The sequence below is a fragment of the Phalacrocorax carbo genome, chromosome Z (genome assembly GCF_963921805.1).
Source record: "Phalacrocorax carbo chromosome Z, bPhaCar2.1, whole genome shotgun sequence".
Classification (NCBI taxonomy): domain Eukaryota; kingdom Metazoa; phylum Chordata; class Aves; order Suliformes; family Phalacrocoracidae; genus Phalacrocorax; species Phalacrocorax carbo.
This window is the reverse complement of record NC_087548.1, coordinates 52,333,581-52,339,928: the sequence shown is the minus strand read 5'-3', so window position 1 is coordinate 52,339,928 and position 6,348 is coordinate 52,333,581.

The following is a 6,348-nucleotide window of genomic DNA, read 5'->3' as shown; positions in this document are numbered from 1 at the left end:
AGGTGATAATTTTCCAGGCAAGGTTACCAGAAGTTTACCAATCTTTTTCCAGAATAAGCAACCATCTATTTGTATTAAAGAATTAGCTGTGTTTGTGGTCTTGTTTTGGTTCTTGGTGATTTTTTTTCCCTACTGATTTCTCTGGGATTTTTTTTTCCCCAAACAATTTCAGCCTTCAGAGTCTACACTACTTAGCATCAAAGATTTCAGCAGTTTACTCTGGGGTTTTGTGGAATAAATATCTTCCATTTGTCTTTGCACTGGTGCCTACAAATGTAATTTTTCAATGATGTCTACAAACATCATTTGACCTCTCCAGCTGTTTGGGTAGAAGCATGAATAGTCAGTTTCTAGATACCCTTTCAACATCACTCATATTTTTCTACATCTGCTGGTTGCTTTTGCATGGGCTGAAGAATAATCTTCCTTATCCCTCTAATAGATGCTATGCCAAACCTTTGAACAGGACATTTGGTGCTCTCATTATCACTCCTTTCTGTCCACCATTGCAGTGGCTGAAGTGGTTCTTTGGCACCAATAATGCTTTCTGCCACTGTGTTGCAGCCTTCCCAGCACTGCATATCCTCATGAAGCCAGCAGGTTAGCAGAGGGAGGGAGCATCCAGACCTTGTGCAAGTCACACAGGAATTGCCTGTAATTTCATCTGCCCAAATTGGATCAAGCCCCTTTCAGCAGAGACAGGTCCAGTGGGGTGGCAGGAGTGTGACTGCTGTTGCTCCTGCTGTTAGAGCTAATGGTGCTGGGTCCTCAGCTGACCTATTCTGTAAAACAAGGAAGATCATGCTTTGCCTGTGGCAAGAGTAGGCTCATTATAGACTTTAAGGTGATTAAATTTCTACTATGCCAGCACCAGTTACCAGAGGCTGACACAAGGTCTTTGCAGCCATGTCTGTAGCTTCAACTTACTGAAGGCACATTCCAGCACTGCTGGCACTGTGGCAGCGTGGAGCTTGGTACAGGCTGCAAAACCTGCCTGCCAACCTGCTTGCATGTGTTGGGGCTCATGTGTGTTGACCTTTGCGCTACCATAGCAGTAACTGCTACTAACATCTGACTGCCTTTAGTACCTTTGGTATATCACTGCACAGTGGATATATGACTGTCAGAGAAGCAGAGAAGCACACACTACTCTGTTCTGCAAGAACTGTGTGAATTGAGTGCTTCAGGCTGCAAAAGACTTTCCTCTTCTCAGCCTACTTCTTCTTTTAACAAAGATATGCCATCAGGTTACTGAGTACCTGTCTGTTTAACTGTTTTGATTCCTGCTGAAACAACTTCTGCCAGGCTTGCAACCTAGATGTTTTACTTCTGGCCAAATTCTTCCTCTGCTTCAATTTCCTGGGACAAAAACAATAATCACTAATTACGATAACAGTTTCTATAGATATAGTAGGCCAAAAATTAATTAGTTGTCTTAGAGTCACAGGGATTGAGACTTAACAAGATAAATGGCCCTCTGTTTCCTGACACTTTTTCATCTGCTTTGTCTTAAGCCAAACTGCGGTGGCTGGATGACATTACTGTGCTTGTTTACATTGCAATTTTTCTCCTCAAGGGCTGGGTTTTAGTTCCTCAGTGTAAACAGACTTTGCTTTAGGGTATTCAGACTTAGGCTCTTCTGAAGGCTGTATTTCATTACGTGACAATAACAACTGTTACTGTTAATACCCTTTCTTGCAACAAGAATCAAGTTTTGAGGGCTGCTCTGAAGTTGGAGGCTTGAAAACCTCTCTCGTCTGATAATTTGTCTTCTCTGCAGAGGGGTGGGTGTACAGAGTCAGTCTGCAGGAAGATTCACTGGGATGAAATCCCTCCAGGAGCGCATTGTGTGCTAGGTGCTGGCAAGCTGTTCCTTCACTGAAGATCTGGGTGTAGACCAATTACCTGCATTGAAGGAGCTCGATTCAGAGATGGTACCTCTAAAGTGGTTGGCATTGCAACACAAAGATAAGTGGTGCCCCTCCAAATTTCCAGGCTCCAGAACCAACCTTCCTGCTACTGGTGTAAAGAGGAATTTCACACAAACAGAATCCAGAAAAAAGTTATTTTTCTGCTGCTTTTGCAATGCACAGAGAAAATGGTGTGCTTCATCCAAGCCTAAAAACCTATCACAAATGGCAACAGCCCACTTGCATTTTACTCTGTGTGCTAAATTTGCAGAATGAAAACCCAATGTGCCTAGAGGATCACCTAGATAACTGCAAGATCATTCATATTTTCTGTTTCAGGCATTTCATCTTTAAAAGCAGCAGAGGAGAGAGTGTGTGAGTGGCAGAAGGTGATAGGGATGGGGCATGAATCTGCATAATTTGTTCACATTTTACCTGTCCCACTGGTCTTTTGATCGTGAGCTCCTAGACTGTTTTGTGTAGCAGCTGGGGATCCTAAGCAAACAGACAATCCCAAAGGTACAGATAGACACTTCTACCATGGTGAAAGATGGAAATGATGACTCAAAAAACACTGTAGATTGAGCCTTGGCTTTGTACAGGTATGTGAAACTATATGCATTTCACCAGGTGTCTGTTTTCACTGCTGAGGTTTTGCTCAGCTCTGGCCCACTGCTCCAGACAGGCGCTATGTCATCACGCTGTTACAGTGGGATCCGTCATTATACTGCAACAAAACACATCTTATCTCCATTCCCTTCATTTTTTTTGTAGGTTGGCAAAAATAGTTATGCTCTGTTTGGTCTTTTTGAAACATGTATTGTTTGGAGCTCTGTTGGTGCTAACATGGCATTTCTGACTGTTCCAACTTTCACTTCTGGGCAGGATTATTCATGTTTCTGCTTTTTTGGGAACATCATCCGTCTTCCACTCCAGGAGAATGTTCTACTCCTTAATGAGCTGCTGATAAGAGGCTTTAGATCTGCACTCTCAGTTCCTGGTCAAGAAAGAATCTTGGTTTCCCATGGCTTTAGCTTTGGAAGCTCCTATATGTAGCAGCCAGTATAAGGATTCATAAGCCAAATAAAGGTACCTTGCTTGGCTTGCTTGCTTCAAACTCTGTGAGCAGCTAATGGAAAATACAGAAACAAAAAGGCATTTTTAGTTGCTGTAGGGAGGGGAAGATTTTAATGACAGGATGCTATAAGTATTGAGGAAGTCTTTTTAAGGCTGAATAGAAAAGTTTTCCTACAGACCAAATTCCCATAGAGGAAGCTCACTTCTGGTAGGGTTTTTCAAATTGAGTTCTGCATCTGTGAACTGGGTGGTGAAGAAAAGAAAAGGGAGGAGAGAAAGAGAAAGTGAAAAGGAGGCTAATTAAATAATTATTTCCATGAGGCTAGTGTAGTAATGAGCTCCAGATGTTTGGGATTCCATGGACAGTCTCTGAACTGGAGAAGCAATGGTGGGTGTATATATGTTTGTTTACTTCTCCCACCCTAAGCCTGACTACTGCTTTCTCTAGAAGCCAATGAAGAACAGGCCTCACTGAAAATACCCTTTGGACTTTGACTCTTCACTCCAGATTTTGATCTGAGTTACTCTAGGCCAATGTAACCCATGAAGGCAGTGGCAATAATCCAGGTATATTATGGCATAATTGAAAACACAGCTTGGCCTTCGCTCTGTAAATAGTCTGTTCACAATGAAACAACAAATGAGCGCATGAGCCTATACTGACAGCTAGCTGGGGCCAGATTCTGATCTTGGAATATCTGTTAAACAGGTGCAAATCCAAAGCAGACCAAGAACGTATGGAAAATCATAGCAGACTTAACCCTGGCTGACTGATGGATTTACTCAAGGTGTACAACCACATGAATAACAAAGAAGTTTTTCTATGTACCTGACTATTTTTGAATTGCCCAATTTAGAAATAAACAGCTTCTTCAGCGTCTCCATGTCTGATGTGATGACAGTTGCTATAGAGTGTAGTCTCTTTAGATCTCTATTTTCAATTCTGCTACTTCAGAGGGATGAAAAAGCCTGGGAGCCATTCATGGCTTATACAGAGTGAGGTGATTCTCAATGACATATTTCTCTCTTGGAAGACATCACTTTGTCGGCAGCAAGATACTCTGCAAAAATGTGTCCATTATGAAAAATACATTTTTCAGCTGTTACAAGGAGAAGAATCTGTGGGAACAGTGCTAGTATGTCCAGATATTTTTTAATTATTTTTTTTTTCCATTATGAGACACAAGTTCTGTAATTTTAACTTAAGCATTAGAACAAATCACTTTGAATGAGATGAAAAGTCTCATTTTTCTGAAATTTCCATTTTTTGGGGTGTTTTGATGTTGCTTTGGCCTGCAACAAGCTCCCCTGCACACCTGCTGGCAGTGGAATTTCCTATGAAACACTTCCAGTGATTTGTTTCCTTCTTTGGAAAACAGTTTGTATCAGTGTGTGTGTGTAGATTAGTAATGAGGTCGCTACCCAGTGGCACCTATTAAATACTCCAAGCTGCACTCAGTCCCACAATGGGATGTCTCTAAATCTCTACCTTCTGTTTTCCAAGCTGATGAATATCGTACACATTACATAACACTGGACATCTATGATACCAGGCAAATTTCTCATACTACTCCATGGATAACCTCAATTCCTTTTAGGTACTTCCAGATGCTACCAAAAATCCACATCGTTCCCAGCAAGAGGAGAAAGCAGTCAGAGAGATGACTGTGTGATTTGTCAGGCAACAAGGACAGCAAGCGATTAAGAGTATGAGACAGAGATTTTGGACAGTAATTTAGCCACACCATAATGACAGCATACTCTGTGGCCTTCTCCAGTTCCAGGTGTTGTTTAGTCCTGTGTTTTAGCCTTTCCTTCTTTCTCCTCCTACAACCTACAAGAATGAAAGTGATTCCTCCCTGACCGGCAGAAAGGTTCAGCCCCTAGACCATACGAGGCTGGAGGAGAGATACACTGATGATGTTTTGTCCTGATGATATGCAGCCTGAAAGCTCTCCAAAATACCTCTGAAGCTAGTTGTCCTTTGCTAGGCTGAATGCTGAGGGAAGGTGGCATAAACAGCAACATTGCCAGCTGAACTGTGCTACACAATGATTCAACCCTTTATTACTTGATGCATATTATTAGCATTTTCTGTGATTCAGCCAATAAATCCAGCCAAGAGGATGCACTAGAGGAAGCAGTATTGCACTGTCAGGTGGAAAGACTAGTTTACTTTCTTCTCATCTTGAAATCATATGATTCTTTATCACCTTCCCCTTGGCCTCGTTCAGGATTTATGAGAGGGAATTTGGCCAGAAGTCTGTGAGTCTTTGCCACTCTCAGCATTGCTATCTACACCTATTTTCTAATCCTCGCTTGTTGGTGTGTACATTAAGCACAAATTTATCCTGTACTAGAGGAATCTGTAACTAAAATTCTTTTTCCCTTTTCCTCTTTGTCCTAGCCATAATATTGGTATCAAGATTAACTTAGCTCACTTTACGCTAACAATACTATGGCATATTAAAAACAGGATATCTCTGTCTCAGGACAAAAACCCCAAATGGAATGATAGTCTACTTTGTTAGCAGCCCTTGAAGGACTGCTTAGTTTTGCCAAATTTAAGTGAAACTAGACGAAAGGTAATTCCGGCAGGGGGAGATCATGACCACTGACTCAGAGACCACCCGCCAACCCAAAAGGTTAAGGAAGTAAAGGACTCAAAATTCATAGTGGGCACGCGTAGTTATTTACAATGTAGGCGAAGAATTTTAACCAATCATTTAACAATTAATAGATTAGACGATTAAATATGCTAATATTGTGTGTATAAATAACTGTTAGTTTACAGCAACAGTGTGCTGGTTTGTACCTTGCACCTGTACCTGTGCATTTACGTAATTTAAAAAATACCTCAACTCTGTGTGTAAATTGGGTGATGCACTTGGTAATGGACCCAAGTTTTTGGGACAACAATATGACCCAAAATACTTAGGATCTTAAATTCTTCCCGTTTTACTGGCTTACTATGAAAGTACTTAAAAGTAAAATGTATTTGGAAGATGCATCCATAGCACTACCTAAAAGAACACAGGCGAGTTGGATCCTCATGTAGTATATATTGTCATGGTTTCCACCACCATGGAAACACCAGCAGTCTATACCTGGAAATATTTTTCCTTCTCATTGTGCCACTGTACAAGTCGTAGCTCCTGTCCATGTTTCTTCTGCTTCTGTTTTTGTTCACTTACAAAAGAGAATTTTTGTGGAAAATATGGTTTCTTCCTTTGTATTTGTATGCAGGTTCAGAGGGCTTTGGATTCAGTTAGAGTCCCTGGACACTGACATAAGATGGATAGGTACTTGTAATACTAAATATGTGTGGGGTAAGGAGATTTCCACCAGAAAGATCCTTCAG